The sequence below is a fragment of the Phalaenopsis equestris genome, unplaced genomic scaffold, assembly GCF_001263595.1.
Source record: "Phalaenopsis equestris unplaced genomic scaffold, ASM126359v1 Scaffold000558, whole genome shotgun sequence".
NCBI classification, from domain to species: Eukaryota; Viridiplantae; Streptophyta; class Magnoliopsida; order Asparagales; family Orchidaceae; genus Phalaenopsis; species Phalaenopsis equestris.
In genome coordinates, this window is record NW_018164998.1 from 48,000 (window position 1) to 68,097 (window position 20,098).

Below are 20,098 nucleotides of genomic sequence, written 5' to 3' on the forward strand. Positions count from 1 at the left end.
AGATTTCTTGATGTTTACACAGACCCAATCTTCCTTCTGAGAATACTGGATATTTGCCAAGAGCTGAAGGTAAATGTGATTCTGATCAAAACTGTTTCTGAAATATTTGACCATTTCTTTTGTGCCAAACTAGTCTTCTTATGCTTTATTAATTTTTATCTGCTTTGACAACTCTTACTAGTTCCGAACAACATTCTTGTGTCATTTTTTTCAGCTTTCTAAGGCTGGTGCTTTTTATCTGAATAAAATTAGCTAAGCTGGCTGTCAAGAAGTTTTCTTTGAAAATTCTGTTTTTAAACAAGCTTTTGAAGTTGCTTCATGAAGCAACTTTTCAACAATAGCTTCACAACATAATTTAAGTAGAAGCTTACAAAAGAATACCTTAGTTTATTGATCTCTGTCTTAAATTGATATATTGGCTGGTAAGTCTAGAATCTTATGGTTTTTCTTATGATAAATTTGGTATCAAATTGATTTCAAAAGAATTGAAAAGTTTAGAAATATAAATATGAAATATTCAAATAAGTATAGTAAAATTTAAACAAATCCTCGACTGTTTATTCAGAACAGGGGCAAAATGGTCAATTTTTCACAATCAGCTGTTTTCCATAAGCGCCAACCAAACAGCCAGACAGCTTATCCGGATCAGCTGCTCATCAGCAGATTATCAGGATAAGCTGCTCATCAGCAGAAGCTGGATAAGCTGCAGCTGCCCCAAACAGACCCATAGTAAGAAGTCAACTTCCAGTTCACTTTCAAAACAAAAAAAAATCTTTTCACAACTCACTATCTCGTGTATCTCGAAAATGATGACTTCTTTTTTTTTTTAAGGAATCAGTTGGATACCCACAAGTGCAACCATATGTATACAGTAACTGGCGACACATCGACCACAAAAAAAAAGCTTCATAATGTTAGTTTCATAGTACAACATGGGAGAACTCTACATTCCCATATGGATCACAACTTCATCAACTGTTTCACGCAGCTATATGATAACAACATCAATCCATGAATCCACAACTCAATATAACCACGAAGCAAACATTCTTTCAATAATTGTACCCAATAGAAATATAATTGCAGAAGAAAATGAAAAAAAAACACAATTTCAAGCTCAAAGTAGAATACTGATTCTAGTGTGAAATTGAAAAACTCGGGTTAAAAAAAAGAAACAAAATGATCAAGTGTTGCATTGTCTTCGTTCAGATTCTTGCAACATAAATAAAACTATTGTTAACATAATGCATAAATTATTTATGAGAAGAAGAGGTTTTTTTAAAAGTTCTTACACATGATTACCACATATTTGCTGCAACTGAATGACGAATCATCTCACCTTCATTGTTTTCCCCGATACTTGCATGCACGTTTAGTTCATCACCCGTGCTTATCACCTCACCCATTTTCCTATCGTGATGCATTTCACACTGGGACATGTTAAAGTATATGCCTTCTCCGTGATGTCGACCAATAAAGTTATGTAAGATTGCATAAGCAACACTATTACTCTATATGTCTAATGGAAACTGACACGTGTTAAAACCTGAAACCTCTCCTTTCATATGTCAAATGTTCTCTCAACTACATTTCGTAATTGGGCATGACAATGGTTATACATCTCTTTTGCTCCGAAGTAACTCCTAGTTCCTCATCCACAATACTAACTAAGATGATATCGACAACAACGATAAGGTGCTATAAATTTGTTGGTGTTAGTATATCCTGAGTCAACAAGATAATATTGTTCTTGTGGCACATGAAAAGACCATTGATCAAACGACCAATGAAGGACCCTCATATCAGTTGTTGATCCCACCCAACCAGTTGCAACGAACACGAATTGACAGTCAAATGATACGATTGTCATCACATTTTGCAATATGAATCATTTTCGATTACAATATATGTTCTATGAACCATAATCAACAACAACAGGCATATGTGTGTCACCGATTACCCCAATAACATTTTCAAAGAAAACATAAAATTGTTGATTAGAACATATGAATGGGTGACATTTGGAATCCTCAGCTGGCAATCAAATATATTCTGCAGTCAAAGAGATAGTGGCTTGCAATACAAAATTGAAGTATCTCCCAAATGTTTCCAATGAATGCTGAAAGAATTCACAAAATTGTCTGTAGGAATGAGCATGTGCAACTCCTATAAGAAAAATTCCAAATTGTTCTGAAACAGCCATATTTCTAGTATTGCTTAATAGATTGCGAATCACTAGAATGTCTTGTAATTGGATAAAAGAGTTCTGATGTTAGTCTAAAACAATTATAGCAACGTATGGGATTTCCAACAAGAATATCCATTACACACTGATGTCTTGTGTGTGCCCTATCAAATATCGGTCTCGGTACGACTTCATCATCATCAGATGAACTACTATCCATCACTCTAGGTAATAGCTCAGTAAAGGGTGTTAGTTATATCAATGTAATTATTAATGAGATTGTACATATTGTCCAATAATCTTCCACGAGAGTAAATAGACATATTTGTGATATTGAAACAAATTTTTTAGTATGCATTAAGACTTGAAAAAAACATTGCATTAAGTGTTAATAGAAAATGGTTAAATAGAAAGCATGTTGCCTGAATGACAGACCGGACAAATTAACACAACTAATCCTCACTGAAATAACAAATGATATGAAATGTAGAGGAAAATAAAACAACAGTACAAACGTGACGCTAGACGATTATTCTTACTGAAATAAGTTCGATACAATTAAAATACACTTTAGTCAGCGAGCTTTAAATCCATGCCAGATATGAATAATAACGAAGATGTTTGGCTACAATGTGTTCAACCCAACGTTGAAGCTTAGGATCGTGGTATCCTATGAGAACATACTTATTGATCTCATATTTGTTGAGCACAACCAGAATGGCTAGTGTGTCTTCTTCTGAATGTCGGCTAAACTTTCTATTTTTGCAGGGCAATTATTCATCGATATCAGGGGTCTTATGATCCAACAATTCCTTCAAAGCTGCAGCAGTTTCCACCTGGGCAGAGAGTAGTTTGTTAAATTCCTCCTTATCGTTTTTTTTTTTTTTGGATCATCGAGACACCACAACCTTCTCCATGTTGCGACTTTTGGTCCTACACTCAGTGGGTCTGTCTCTTGATCTTCCATTGGGTAACCATTGAAGGTCTACATAGTGGTTGCAGGCATGCTAAGATCCTCAATAAAGGTAACACCATTCGAAGCCATAAATTTAACCTGGACTACGTAATCAATTGGTGTAGTTAGAGTCTCACCAACAAATTTTCTTCTAAACTCTTGATCAATTTTCGATTTTGCCTGTACTCCAACAGCAATATTCTTCGAGCAAATCTTCTCAAATATATCGTACTAGTGAAATGGATTTCGTCTAAAGTGATAAAACTTTAAATTCTCTTGTGATTCATTGACTTGAATTAACTCGTGCAAGCACAATTACGTAAGTGTAATAATTTGGAAAAGCTTATATTTATCTTACCTATAGGATCTCGTGTGACAGCTCATCGATTGCTACTGGTAAATGTAACTCTTCATCCCAGCCCCAATCTATCAGACCAGTTAATACACAATCTTAAAATCAGCTTTCATATTTTGAACTTAATCATCACAACTGATATGAATATGATGTGTCTAATCGTTTATTAAGTTTTTTGACGAAGTCACTCAATAAACTCTATTTCAGCACACCTAAAAGAATATTTCTACATATGTATTGCTCCATAAATAACTCCCCTAAAACAACATTATGTTGTTCCGACAACTTTGGTGTGCAAGTTGAACTCCTAAGTTCTCCAAACTGTACCGGTGAGTCCTCATCAGGAGTTGATCGCGAGCTGCGACAGCCACGACACCGTGAACTCTCAGGCACAAATTTCTTCATTTCTACGAGTTAAATGTTGGATCGTCAATGTAAATGCAAGAAACGTCATAACTAAAGAAAACAAATTAAGTTCAAATAGTATATCAAATCCAAAAGAAAATCATTTCATGGCAATCATATGAGCTAAAATCTAAACTACAAAAGTTAAGATTCCACTTACCAACATAACCTCTCATCAAATTCAACTTATTTCAGTCGTTGTTGGACTCCTTATCAGGCATTATATCAAACGTCACTAAAGAATTGTCTTCAATTTTTGGTTTAGATCTATTAATTTCTCCATAAAGTTTTCCTTTTTGTATTTTTTCTCCAAATTTATATTTGTCAAGTGCAACAGATATCTCTGAATCAGGAGTCGACTCGCAACTCATATTAATTGAATTACTATAACAATTTCTTACTTTGAAGTTGTTCTTTCTGTGAGGCGTACGAATGAACAACAATGAATATAATTAACTTGGTTGGACTTTGACAACACTTTATTTAGGTCATTTATGACAAACATCAAGAATTTTTTTTTATTAACGAATGAATAACATATTTTAGCATTAATAAAAAAGATACTGTATGTTGAAAACTATGAACCTTACTTTCCTCGTGTTTTCAAAAGACAGCAACCTATAAGAAAAAATTAGAGCTTCTGAGGATCCTTATAATGTTAATGAAAAAAAACTCCTTAACTCATGCGATGAACCCATGTGTTAAAGCACAAAAAAGCAATTTTATATTTAAAACGACACGCAACATAACCAATGTGCATGCATGCCAAAATGATACTTCAAACTTCAAATATAAAAAAGCTAACACAGAGCATTAAGCGGTTATTTTAAGAATAGTCTTTTGAAGCATATAACGCGCGTACCCCTCTTTCGACCCCGCATTCTTGTTTTCTGCACTTTTTATTTCCCACGGAGCTTATTCTTCCTCTGCCCTAACTGACGTGCCGGAGTCCACATTATTGCGGTATCCTCTCTCCCTATATTTTTTTAGACATTTTCATTTCTCATTGCTCTACACTATGTAGATTCTGCTGTATTTTTTGGTTTGGTGCTTCTATATGGTGATGGTTTTAGTGTGACGGGTCTTTCCCTTGTTTTTTCTTTTTTTTTTTCCTCACTCTAGTAGCAAATATATATAATTTCATTTCATGCCACTGAAATTTACTAGTGATATCACCTAAGTCATCCTGGTGATGAGAGAAGTATATTTTCACACATTGCGAAATGAGGCAGAGAAGCCGAAAGAATGAGACATTGATGTGAGCCATGTTTTTTTTGTTTTTTGGTCTCACAGCTAGTAGTAAATATGTCTAATTTGATTCAAAACCATTAAAATTTACTGGTGGTACCACCTGTGGCATTCTGATGAAAAGAGAAGTATATTTCTCACACACACATAGGCAGAAAAGTAGAGAGAATGAGACAGTGATCTGAGACATTTTTTTCGTTTTTTATTTGGCCTCACAGCTAATAGTAAATATGCAAAATATCATTCCATGCCACTGAAATTTATTAGTGATACTACCTGTGGCAATCTGATGAAAATAGAAGTATATTACTCTCCCACACACTATGAAATAAGGCAGAGAAATAAAAAGAATGAGATAGTAATGTGAGTTATGTTCATTTTTTTTCCTTTACCTCACAGGTAGTTGCAAATATGTCTAATTTCATTCAAAGCCAATGAAATTTACTAGTGGTATCACCTGGGGCATTCTGATGATAAGAAAAGTATATTTCACACACATATACACTCTGAAATGCGGCAGAGAAGTAGAAAGAATGAGACAGTGATGTGAGTTATGTTTTTCTTTTTGTCTTGACCTCACAACTAGTAGCAAATATGCATAATATCATTTCATGCCACTGAAATTTACTATTTGTACCACTTGTGACATTCTAATGAGAAGAGAAGTGTATTTCTCTCTAACACGCACACTATGAAACGAGTCATAAAAGAAAAATGAATGAGACAGTAATGTGAGAAATGTTTCTCTTTTTTTTTTGTGGCATCACAGCTAGTTGCAGATATGTATATTTTCATTCACAATCATTGAAATTTACTGGTGTTCCTAGAGCTAGTAGCAAAGATGTATAATGTGATTCGAATATACTAAAATTTTACTAGTGGTACCATCTATGGCATTCTGATGAGAAGAGAATTATATTTCTCTGACACACACACACTGTGAAATCAGGGAAAGAAGTAGAAGGAATGAGACAGTGATATTAGTCATATTTTTCTTTTGTTTTATCTCACAGCTAGTAGCAAATATGTATAATATCATTTCATGTCACTAAAATTTATTAATACCACCTATAACATTTTGATAAGAAGAGAAGTATATTTCTCATACACACACTGTGAAATGAGTCATAAAATAAAAAAAAATGAGACAGTTATGTGAGTCATGTTTCTCTTTTTTTTGGCATCGCAGCTAATTGCAAATATGTATACTTTTATTCCCAGCCATTTAAATTTACAAGTAGTCTCACAGCAAGTAGCAAATATGCATAATATCACTCCAGGCCACTGAAATTTACTAGTGATACTACCTGTGACATTTTGATAAAAATAAAAGTACATTACTCCCATAAATACACACTGTGAAATGAGGCAGAGAAGTGGAAAGAATGAGGCAGTGATGTGAGCATTATTTTTCTTTTTTTTTAGCCTCACAGCTAGTAGCAAATATGTATATTTTCATTCTCAGCCACTGAATTTTATTAGTGGTACCATTTGTGGCATTTTGATGAGAAGATAAGTATAATTCTCTCACACACACACACTGTGAAACGAGTCATAGAAGAAGAAAGAATGAGACAGTTATGTGAGCAATGTTTCTCTTTTTTTTTTGCATCAAAGATAGTTGCAAATATGTATATTTTCATTCTCAGTCATTGAAATTTACTAGTGCCCTCACAGCTAGTAGCAAAGATGTATAATATGATTTAAATCCACTGAAATTTTACTAGTGGTACCAACTGTGGCATTCTGATGAGAAAAGAATTATATTTCGTGCACACACACACACTGTGAAAGAAGGCATAGAAGAAGAAAGAATGAGACAATGTAATTCCATTCAAAGCCACTGAAATTTACTCGTGATATCACCTAAAGCAATATGATGATAAGAGAAACATATTTCTCACTCATACACACACTGTGGCAGTCAGATTGAAATGAGGCAAAGAAATATATCATTGTTTTCTTTTTGAATGCTCTTACTCATGTCTGTATGTTTTTTGGCTATTACAGTAATAAAATGGCCAAGGTCAAAGAGGCTGCAACACCCGCACTGCGCGATAAGGAAACAAAAATAATCCTTCGTGACATTTGCCTCATTGAAATTAAACTAGAAAATAGGCCCACGACATATTTCAACAAGGAAGAGTGACAGAACATAATCAAGAAATTCAAGAAGAGTGCAGGCCGAGAGTATGACTAATGAAGGCAACCAAGTTCTCCTCTTTTTTTCGATGCGTCAGTTTAGGTTATGACTAATAGATTGTCTTTTTACTCATTCAAAAAAGATGAGCTCCAGGATTTCAATGACCTCCCGACGACTGTTCTGCCACTGCAAACTATAGTCTTCTCTACAGACGTCACGTCGGGCACATAGCTACAGGAGAATTCTACCGCTGCTCGCAGATCATCGCAGAGCAGTGTGGCTTCTTCCGATGGGCAGACAATCTAGTGGATTCCACTGCCAACAGTGATCATGGATGGATGCAATCACTAGAGGTCTGTGTAACATGGGACATACACCGTCTGCATGTTAAGGACAATATAATCATCATATTAATTATAATTTTAATAGCTTTTAACTTTATTTTGGCACTCTTGATACTCCCTGTTAAGTGAGGTGTGTATCTAAATTTTTATATTGTTCTAAAGTGAATTTTTTCTTCTGAAGTATCAAATATATGGTTATGGCAGTTTTGTTATAAACAGTATTACTAAACAGGGGCATAATGGACATTTGTCCAGAAATTGCAGCCATAAAGTTGTTTTTAATCAGCTAAAACAAACAGTCAGTCAGCTTCCCCGAAGCAGCTTCCCCGCAGTAGCTTCCTAGGGCATCTGAGCTGCAGCTGATAAGCTGTAGCTGCCCCAAACAAACCTTAAGATAAATGAGCTATAATCATATGTTTTTCCAATTTTTCACAATCTCAATAAGAAAATAAAGAGAAGGACACATGATTTTCTATGCTTCAGTTTTCATGAATGAGTACCGAGCAAAGAATCATTATGAATAGTGAACCTATAGTAAAAAAAGAGTAATTTTTCTACTTTCATATAGCAAGCAATGAGGATTAGTAAAGAAGGTGCAAGCACACAAATTGCCCATTCGCACATGCTTTACTAGAACAAAGAAATAATAAAGAGCTCCAAGATTTCAAGAGCATTGCAGGAATAACCACAAGAGTAAAGTAACTACTTATGTTCATTTCATATTTGGTAAAATCTGCAATTATTTAACATTCAAACTATCTATAGATATTAACTGATGTTAGAATCATGCATCAAGAGTTCAAAATAATAAATCATAAAGCAAAAGAAGAACCAAATGGCTTTAAAATGCTATTCTTGAAACAAATATTCATGATCTTGTGAGCTTCAGTAGACGATGGTCCGACAAGAGGACCATAGGGAGGGAAGAAGGATAAGCTTATCGCTCGCTATTGGATGATTTGTTACCTACCCGTGCCATAAATCCTCAACACGAGAGCGTAAATCCACCAATTCGTAGGATTTAGTAAGGGCTTGTTTGGGGCAGCTTATTGGGGTGAGGTGGCGTTTTCAAAACGCCACCGCTCTGTTTGGTAATCACGTTTGCGGAACTTATTCTTGTCACACCGCGTCCGATAAATTCTTATATGGCTTCGACGCAGGTAAAGCCCCGCTTTCCGCGTTAACGTCCCGCGTTGCCCTAAGAATTTCGAAGGTACCCCTGATCACCCTCGCCTTCTCCCGCGTTGGATTCCTTTCTGGTTCGTCACCCTAGAGGAGATTGAACCTTCTTCCTTTCAATTTTCTTTCCTGATCGTAAGGTATCCTTTCGATTTCCCTAGTTGCGATCCTTGAAAAGTTTCCTTTTCTCTGATGGTTTTTCTGGGAAGTGAAGATGCAAGCAATGAATTTTTTTTTCTATGATATATGAGTACATTACTGGTTTTTTGCTATAGCCTAGTTGAGATCTGTGGCATGAGTTGCGATTCTTGGAAATGTTTCATTTTCTCTGGTCCGATGTTTCTTCATCTTCATTTTTGCCTAAATTGATGAAATTGTTTTGATTAGTTTGCACGAGAATGTTTTCATTATGGAGGTCCAAGCAAGAAATTTGTTTTATCATTCTGCGAACATTAAACAAGGGAAAAAAATTTCTCATTGTATCAAACTTATGAGATTCTCAGTATTATGTTGGTGAATGAATAAGCTTGTGGGGAAGTCTAGCCTATGACAGCAAAAATGATTTGGCTACAAATTAAAGTTTATCAAAGCACTTCCCTATAGTTTTATACTTGTTGGAATATGTTAGTTGGGTTTTCCCACTGATATGGATGAGGTTCTGTTGCTCTCTGATAAACTTCGCACTTTATCATTTTGTGCATGATGTTAATAAGAGGATTCTTTCTTCACACTACTATTTCATCTCTTTTGGTCGTCAATGGGCAAAAAAATTCATTTGATAAGTTGTGGAGGGCAGCTGCAGCAGTTTCTTTTTTAGCATATTGGTATTGGTATTGGTTGTGGCATTGCAAATGGCAATAGCAGTGGAAATGGCAATAGTATAGTTAGTGGCAATGGGAAAGGAAGTGCAGGCTATCTGATGGTTATAAATATATCTAAATGCATTTCTAAACATATTCATGTCTAAATGCATTTCTAAACATATTAATTAATTTGATTTGCTAAAATTTGGAACACGGTGTTTAGTTGTAGTTTCTGTGATGGAATTTGCCTCCGGTTTTAAGCAAATTGGTGAAGGTATTAGCTGCAGTTTCTGTGATGGAATTTGCAGGAATTTTTGTGATGCAAACTGCAGCTAATAGCAGCAGTTTCTGTATTAGTTGCAGTTTGATTAGTTGTTCCTTTTGAATGGCAGCAGTTTGACTTGCTCCAGTTTGATTAGCTTTCCCGTTGCAGCAACTTGTAACCTGACACATCAGTGGCATGTAATGGTTTGTATTTGCTGCAGTAGTTCATTCATATATAGTAGCTGCAATTTGATTGCCTACACTTTTTGTTTTTGGTTCCTGTTATAGTGCTATGCAACCTTACACAATTGCTTTTAATAAAACATTTGTGGTTTTTCTTCTATGGATGTAGGGCATTGACCAAACCACATAATTTTTTATGTGTCATTGTTGTTAGGCAGTATTTTGTGTTAATATTTGGTTTGAAAGTGAAATCATATCAATATTTGGTACACTACCTGCTTGCTGTAGAAGTTTGGATTTTCTTCTTCTTCTTCTATTTGAGCTTGGGATTCTTTGAATTTGGCAGTTGCAATTCGGCAGCTAGAGGATGTATTAAACTGGTAGCTGCAATTTTTGTAGTTGTTCAGTATGGAATTGTGTGATGCTTTCTGGACTTTCAAATTTGACAGTATATTCATGAGACTGCACTATATTTCTCATAACAGTTGTGTGATGCTTTTTGGTAGTTGCAATTGTGTGATGTTTTCTCAAAATAGTGGTGTGATGCTTTATGGAAATAATTTTGTGATGCTTTCCGGTAGCTACAATTGTGTGATGCTTTCTCAAAATAATTGTGTGATGCTTTCTGGAATAATATTACATATTGTGGAATTTGGCAGCTGGAAGAAACTTTTATGTTCTTCATGTATTCAAATTTTCTTATGCATGTTGAGTTACAATATAAATTTCTTTATGCATATGCAATTCTTCATATAGTTCCATCATGGCTAAGACAAATGAAGGTGTTCCGTCAGCGATGTGGGATAAGGAAGTTACTAATATTTTCTGCAATCTCTGTATCACCGAAATTGAGATCGGGAATAGGTCAACCACATATTTCAACAAAGAAGGTTGGCAGACTATAGCTAAAAGGTTTAAAAAACTGACTGAAAGAGATTATGACAGACTGAAGTTTAAAAATAAATGGGATCAATTAAAGAATGAGTGGAAAATTTGGAAGGAGCTGAAACGTGGATCCACGGGGTTGGGTTAGGATCCTATTAAACGAACAATTGATGCTTCAGATGAATAGTGGGCCGAGAAATTAGAGGTAAAATAGACATTATTATTATGTTTATTCCAAATATTTTTTTATTTAACCAATTACCCCACTAAACCCCCTCCTCAATGTAATGTTACAGGCAATGTCGACCGCAAAAAATACAAGCAGAGCGGAATTGAGCCGGATTTTGAAAATAAACTTGACATAATGTTCAAGGGAGTTGTGGCAACGGGAAAGCATGCATTCATCCCTAGAGAGACGGGTTTTGTAAGAATACCAGATGATTTCCCACTAGAGTCGGTGACAGTTGAGGAAGAAATACATAGTATTAACCAGAGGGAGATGGGGGGAGTCAAGCTCACTGTCGAAGAGGCCCAGACTAGGAAGAAGAAAGAAAGAAAATGACACTTTTGTAAAAACTTCATTTGACCGACTCATAGATGCTTTTGGAGCTCCACCGCCTAGCTCCACGCTTTTGGAGCTCCACCGCCTGCTCCAGTTCCTAACAGCACTATCTCGAATTGTCTTTGAACTTTGTCTACTATCCCTGAAGTAGTTACGAATAGGAGTTTCCATGCAATTTGTATTAAAAAATTAGAGGATCCAACACGTAGGCAAATATTCATGGCGATGGAACCAGAGTTGCGCGTCAATTTTTTGTGTGTTCTTGTAGATGAATGAGTTTTTCTATGTTTTCTTTTGTTGTATTATGTACTCATGTGTTATGTACTCATTTGTTATTTGGAGTTTTTTTTTAAATGTACTTCTACATGATTCCAGAATGTCTATTAGTAGAGCTCTATATATTTTTATTGTAACTGGGTGAGTGTTCTCAATTGTTGAATTAATCGACATCTTTTTTCCTTTAGGATGGATCAGTAACATGAACGTCGTAAGAGAATGGAATAGGTTGTAGCTATTGCCATATTATTGTTGGAGTATTACAGATCAAGTAGTGTTCGTATACCCCGTATAATCTCCAGCTTTGTTGGGGATAAATGGGTAGGTGAGATGTTTTCTAGAAATCCGATTAGGTTCAGCAACATATTTCGAATGACTGTATCGATATTTATGGATCTCCTGCAAGAGTTATCACTAAATCACAGACTCCAAAATTCTTCTAGAACAACGAGAAGGGAGGTATTGGCAATAACACTATATATTGTCACAAAACGAATAAATTAGAGGTGTTATGGAGAGATTTCAACATTCATCAGAGACAATAAGTCGTTATTTCTCCAAAGGCATACAGACACTTGTTAGCTTAGCCGCTAAAATCGTCAGGCCAGAGGATCCATCATTTGTTAATACTCCGGGACAAATCACAACCGATCCTCGTAACATAACTTACTTCAAGGTAAATATTATTTTATTTACGTAAATACAAAAATATAAATATTTTTTAACCCTGTAAAATAGAATTGCATAGGTGCAATTGACGGTACTCACACTGATGCCCGACTATCCAGCAAGGACAAGGTGGCTTACATTGGTCGAAGTGGTTCAACCACTCAAAATGTCATGGCGGTATGTGATTTCAACATGTGTTTCACATATGTTATGGCGGGCTAGGAAGCGAGTGCACATGGCAGTCGGATTTTCTCATATGCTACTAGGAATAGATCGCAGAGTTTTCCTCATTCGCCTTCAAGTATGTTTTGATTTATAAAAATCTTAGTTATATGTATTTTTTGGCAAATAATAATGTCATCCATAACAGGGAAATATTATTTGGTTAATGTTGGATACCCTATGCAGAGGGGCTATCTAAAGCCATATCCAGACACTAGGTACCATATTCCTGATTTTCCATATTCCTGATTTTAAGTGACATCATTCATGGTAGGAAAGAAATGTTTAGCATACGTCACTCCTCTTTACGAGAGGTAATTGAAAGAGCGTTTGGTGTTTAGAAGAAGAAATGGATCATCCTACGTGATATGTCGTTATATCTATTTGAAAAGCAGGTGCATATTGTATGACACTTCATAACTTCATCCAACGACATTCTTCATGTTCAGACATGGACTTCAATATGGCTGATAACGATAAGCTGAATGTCTATGAAGAACCATCAGAATTTTTGATTGGGCCCGTAGTTCCTGAGGATGAGAATGACTGTAATGAATTTGAAGTTCATGACGCGGAGGGTTTGACTGAGATGAGTGCTCTGAGGGAGTCTATAGCAGATGCTATCTATGGCAGCTAATCCACTAAGTCTATCTTTTCTTAAGTCTATCTTTTCTTCGTACATTATAGATTCATTTTGATGTGTATTTTTTGTTTTTTAAGATCTGACATTTGAGTTTTTTTTTGTTTTTTTTTTGGAGTTATACCAACATGACTTCTAGAATTTAAGTGACAGTCAGAGTTGTTTCGTGTTGCTGTAGACTACCGGCTCTGTTACTCACGTCGCGTCAGTCTTATAGCAGTGGGAGACAGTTCTATGGTTGTCGCAAGGGTGTTTCAGCTCGTTGCGATTTTTTCTGATGGGTCGACAGTCCCACATGTCACACTGCCAGCAATGAGGGGAATCCGATGTTTTCCCAGGTTGATAGTGCAGCTGAGAACAGGCGTAGTCAGAGTTTAAAATTGAATACTTTAATATTTCTCATTGTAGTTGTACTTGTCTTTATCTTTTTTTTATTTTTTCTGATGCTCACGAGAGTGTGAGAACTGTATGTCATCTTTTGGAACTGATCTGTGATGATTTTATGCTTATGCACTATATGCTTCTGTATTATATGTTTTTGTTCTCATTTTAGTTCTGTTTCAAACAATTTTACCAGACATGGGCAAGAAGGTCATTTATAAAGCAATAACTACCAATAATTTGTTCTGAATAAGTTGTCTCAAACAGCAAGCCAGAATAAGCTGTTTATCAGCAGATTATAAATAATCAATAGCTGCCCGAAATTTGTGCAATCCGGATTTAACAAATCTACCGCTTTATTTTGTCCAAAATGACCGTCTCGCAGGATTTAGGTTGCATCCCGCTTAAATCCGTTGAATTGCATTCAATAGAAAAAAACTAAGAATAAGAAAGGTTAACAACCCAAACAGCCAAAACTATAGAACTACAAAAATAAAACATGATCATTTATATAAGTCAGTTAAACCCCTCATTTTATGAGCATTTGAATTAAACTATTATCAGTTCTCAATTACATTCAGCAAAACCAAAGCAGAGAAGCAAAATAAATTGGCCGATTCATCGAACATAAACTGCAAAGTCTATAAACAGTTACAGCAAAATGGAAAGCAGACCTATCAAAGAACAGAACTTCGAATGTAGTAAGGACCAACCAGGACTCAAGATTTCGAAGCGACTGTGTTCGCTATCTCAGTTGGCCCTGGAGAAGAGCCTTCTGCCGCTTTAAGAGCTGCCTTCTGCTCATGTTCCCTCCATAGATTGATGCCCTTAGTGCAGACCACTGGAGGAAAAGCAATTTTCCAAACTTTTTTTATTGGGGCTGATTGTACGGTAAATAAGTAAAGGAATTTACGAAAAATTACGGTTAGCGAAGACAGAAGTAGAGAGCAATACCTCCGGCCCCGACGAACCAAAGGAAGCGTATAAGCTTGCTTCCGACCTCTTCGTTCACCATGTCTTAAGGGTTGAACTCCCGAGCGCTTTGCCCAAACAGAGGGTAACAGAAGGCAAAGGCAAACTTCACAATTCACCCTATTTATAGTCTACTATTTAAACATTTTTATATAACATAAAATTTTTAACATATAAGATCCAAAAAAAAAATTTCTTCTCTTCTTGAATGAGATGAATTTTTTTTTTCTTCTAGTATCAAGTTGCAAACCGAACTTTCCCTTATTTGCTCATTAACAGGTTGTTACACGACTCTTGCAATCGTGTTTTGTCGTATTCTCAATTTTGACGTGATCTTTCCTTTTTTTTTTTATTTTGCTCTTGTGGGTCTCACAATCAAAATTTTGAGTCTTGCTCTTGTCGAACTTGCTCCTATTATAACAATAAGGTAAAGGTATCACAACTCTTCCTTGCAATAGCCACCCACCAAGTAGTTCCCTATCCCTCTTCTCCCTTCTCCCTAACTTAGCCAAAGGTAGAGAATTGAAACCCTCTTTTCACCTTCTTCCTCCTTCGGCCTGTCTCTTCCTCTTTCTCCTACTCAGTCGAAATTTACTGTCAAGAGCTTACTTCCTTATTTAATTGAGAGAGACGCCGACGTCACTATCCTTCTTCTTCTCATTCTTTGTTGTTTCCTTAAACTTAATAGAATTGAAAAAGAGATAAAGGCAAAGGAGGAGGAAGGAGATCTCCATGTAACAAAAGAGATAAAGCAAAGGAGGAGAGACTTGAAAGTAAGCAAGATCAGAGTTACAAGCATATTTGGCAAGCCAGTCAGTAGGCCAGTTGCCCTCTCTGAAGATGAAGGATCACTGGACATTAAAAGAAGAATAGATCCTAGAAGCTTGCCTCAGGATATGAAGGATTTGCCATGTAGCTTTAGAAAAGTCCTTGCATTCATGCCAAAGGGCTAGTGAGTCCATCTCAATGATGATTTGATTCCACTTGAATTGAGCAGACAGCTTAACAGCAGTAAGAAGAGTCATGGCTTCAACAACAAGAGAAGTGTCTGCATGGACAGAAGACCCAAACAATATAAGAGGCTTCTCTAAAGAATCTCTGAAAACAACACCAACAGCAGCTCTGTTGGGAGAAAAAACTACCATCAATATTAACATTTATCCATTCCTAAAAAGGTCTTTTCCAAAAAACCAGGATTGGTTTCCTAGCAAGAAAGGATAAGGCCATGTAAAAGAGACCAAAGAGGCAGCAATTCATGTCTGAATTTATCCTTGAGAACGGCATAGTTGAGTATTTTCTTTATTTAACTAACCACATAGGCAATAATTACATGAATGTCATTATCTTTGAAAGGCTTCCAATATTTAACATTATTCCTAGCCATCAACCAAGAAATTTAAATAAAAAGAGTTTTGATTATAAGATTAGAAACTTTTGCCCAGTTTATCACCAAGTTTGAATAGAGAGCCAAGTATTAGAAGGAAGTATATTCTCTATAAATTTATAGAAGAATTGCCACACACCCACAACTATTTTGCAAGACCAGAACAGGTGAGAAATAGATTATACCTCCTCCCTACACAAAAAAATAGATAGAAGGGTCTCTCAATCCCTTAAGCTTCAGGATATCATCAGTTGGTATATAGGAATGCATAACTCTCCAGGCAAAAAAGGATATGGAAGGCTTGAGCAGTGAGTTCCATATCCATTTGAGATTTAGTGCAGGAACAGCCTTAACATAGATAAATTCCACAATAGATTTTGTAGTGGATAGAGTAGAAGAAGCTTTAAAGGTCATTTTATCTTTATCAAATCTGTTAACATGAATCTTGAGATAGCCACAACATCCTATGAGGAGACCAATTGAGACAGCACAATCATATTCCAACCATTTTTGTCCCAGCAATCTCTAACAATTAGGGAATGATCTAATTAACCATCATATGAAAGAGCAAATGTTCCTCATGAGGTCCAATCATTGTACCAAAAACTTAGATCTCTTATACATAATTCCCAACAAATCATCTATTCAACAATATCCCTCACCCCTATCATCTACTTCCAAATAGCTGAATCACTTAGCTGAATTTGATAATTGCAAGGATGTGATCCAACACAGTCTTTTTGCCACATATAGTCAGCCCTAAGAGAGGATATTTCTCTATATCTAATACAAAGTTTAATTGAATTAATCTATATAATTTCTGAAAGGTTTTGAGCTCCTACCCTAACGTCATTTAATGGCTTACACATTTTGTTCCAGCTGATCCAATGAATCCAGGATGAGAATGCACTCCACAAAAATCTATTAAACATTCTTTAATTTTTCTTCATAACTGAAATAGACAACTTGAATATCTACAAGCCATATAGAGGAATGACAGTAAGTGTAATTTTTAAGTAGGGTGAGCCTAGCGCCATGAGAAAAGAAGCTATTTTTCCAATAAACAAATCTCCGAGAGACCTTATCAATCTGCCCATCAAACAGATGACACTTCATTTTCCCCTTTTTGATCTTCACCCCATGGTAAGAGATTGGAAGGGCGCCTCTCTGAAACCCAAAAATATCAGCAATACATTGTTGACTAGCAGTTAAAACATTCTTATCAGTGTAGATTGAGCATTTTTTTTTACTGAACTCCATCCATATACCTGCCCAAAGTGGATAAGAAAGGATAACAACTTTCTAATAGAATGTATAGAAGCATTAGAAAATATGATAAGGTTATCAACACAACTTTGGTGTGATATTAGAGGAGACCCCCTGCTTCAATATATCAAATGTTGATTGGAAGAAAATAATTCTTGCAGACCTTGTGAGAGATATTCAAAAGCCAAAAATAAAAGGATATGGGAATAGAGGGGCACCTTGTCTGATTCCTCTGGAAGTTTTGAAGAGCCCATGAGACTTCCCATTAATAATAATGAAATATTTGTTGTTGTCCAGTAGGAGCTTAATGAATGGTAGAACTGTTGAGAAAAACCACCAGCATACATTATAGGTAGTATGAAATCCCATGAGAATATGTCATATGTTTTTTGGATATCATTCTTAACGATCATATTTCCTCTACTACAAGGTTTATCCAAATTCAACATCAATTCTTGTGTAATAGGTATATTATCAGATATTAGCCTACTTTTAACAAAATCATCTTGGAAGGGGATGATTAAAGAGAACAAATGTGGTTGTAGTCTAGCAGATAACTTTTGAAATTGTAGCAGATAGATATATGGGTTTGAAATATGTCCATCTAAGAGTAAATTGAAGCTTGGGGATGAGTGTGATGATTGAGGTTTTAAGGAATCTATGCATATCTTGACCATTAAAAAAACTTTGATAGCAGTAGAAATATCAAACTTAACAGTAGTCTAGCAAGCATTGAAGATATGATTAGTGAATCCATCTAGTCCTACAGTTTTTTATCCATCAGTATTAAAAGTGGAATCCTTAATTTTCTCATCAATGGGGGAGAATGGAAAGGTTGCTCAACCATTGTATCTGCAAAGAGATGATATTTGAAAGAATAAAGGCCATCATAAAGATCAATAGGGGTGGAGAAGAGTTGTTGATAGAAAGAAACACCTTCTTGCACAATTTCAGTTTTTTCATAGATTCAATAGCCTTCAGAAGATTTGATTTTTTTTATAGAATTCTTTTGTTTTCTACTCTTAATGAATGCATGAAAGTATTTTGTATTTCTATCCCCTTCAACAAAGAGGTGACCCACAACCGTCTAACTCAAAAATTATTCTTTATTCTGAATAACATCCTGAAGTTGTGCTTGAGTAAAAGAAAACTCAGTAAATGGAACTTTCCCCATTACACTGTCAGCTTCCAGTTGCTCTACAAATGATTCAGCTTGTTGAACCTTAACATGTACATTTCCAACAAACTCACAGTTCCATTTTTTGAGGGGCCCTAGTTAAGTTCTTTTGTATTTGCCATAAATTACACCATTAATTAGTACTTCTCTGACAATCTTAGTGAGTTTTCACAAATTCTTAAAAATCATGGTAAGAAGACCACACATTTAAGAATCTGACGGAGTATAGGGTGGCTTGATTGTTTCATGAGTTTCAAGTTGGAGAGGGAAGTGGTCAGAAGTGGTTCTAACAAGATTGAATACTTTAAAGTGAAATTGAGAATCAATCCAATAAGAATTCCCTAAGAATCTGTCAAGTCTTTGTAACATCTTTCCTCTTCTCCAAGTAAAAAATAGATATAGAGTATCCCAAATCAAATAAGCCAACATCCTGTAGGGTTTCAACAAAGGAAGTCATAACAGTTTGATTAGGGGTGCAGTTCCCTCTCCTTTCTAAGGCAGAATCAAGGGTATTGAAGACTCCCCCACCAACCATGCTTCTTGAATAAAAGAGTAGAAGTAGATTAAATCCTCCCAGAGTGAACTCGTAACCACCATGCAACACTTAGTTTACATAAACTGTGAGAATAAATTTCAATTCATTGACTGATACTCTCAGATGGATAAACTATTCAGTGGAGCATAAGCATTTAATAGCAGCAGGATCTTCCACAGCACCCAAATTTTATTGTTACTATTTAAAATCAGCTTAAATCTACCCAATCTATTAAGATATTTTTTATTATTTTCAAAAGCAATTAAAGTTTCCAAAATAGAGAAGACGTGCAGGTTATTAGACTTTATAAGCTCCAACAGTCTACTAGAGGCATTTGCATTAGATTTACCTCTAATATTCTATACAAGAAGCTTAAACATCATGGCTAATGAATTTTCTTGGATCCTATAGTGGTCCTAGGAGGTATTTTACTTGTAGATTCTTTTCCTTTATAGAAATACTTCAAGATTTTTGCAGAGGGGTTTAGTTGGAGTAACTCCCTTGTACCTTTGGTCCTTTCTTCCTTGACTTATGCAAAAGCTAATCTTCTTCCATAATTATTTTGGCATTTATTAGGTCTTTTGAAAGGATACCTTCAGATTCATAAGGGGACTCATGGGCCTCACTGTCAATGGAGCTACCAACCAACCCTTAATCAATGCAGGTGGGCCATGATTAAATTCAGAAATAACTTGGGCATTCTTAGTAACATGGAATTTTAGTTTGTAAATAAACACACATGTGTTCAATTCATAGTTATTCATGATCATAAGCACTTAATATTATTTGAAACATTTTGTTATACATATAATTAATTGTCCATTTTTATTGTTGCATGCCCAGTTCATCATTATTTATGCTTTATTAAATAATTATTATTTACTAAATTTTATTTAGTTAATTCAATAGTTGATGTTTTTGTATTGCGGGCTCTGTCTGGTCATTTGTATGGTCGTCTCCATCGTAATAAATCTCTTAGCTTTATATTTACTTTTGATATTTTTAATTTCACATTAGTATTGTAATTTTTTTGGGCTTGTCGGCACTATTTTTGGTGTGGGGTTT

The 20,098-nt window shown here is 35.4% G+C and overlaps 1 long non-coding RNA gene across 4 annotated transcripts in view; it reads right to left on the bottom strand.

Moving 5' to 3' along the window:
• Positions 1-14,782, bottom strand: part of LOC110029308 — a 17,238-nt gene extending 2,456 nt beyond the window's left edge. For 2 of the 4 annotated variants that reach the window (XR_002294520.1, XR_002294519.1), the window contains exons 1-2: positions 14,654-14,782; positions 14,374-14,540 (exon numbers count right to left, since the gene is read on the bottom strand). This is a non-coding gene — a long non-coding RNA (uncharacterized LOC110029308). The remainder of the gene's footprint in view (positions 1-14,373; positions 14,541-14,653) is intronic. The other 2 variants (XR_002294521.1, XR_002294518.1) reach the window with 1 other exon arrangement.
• Positions 14,783-20,098: the final 5,316 nt, after the last annotated feature.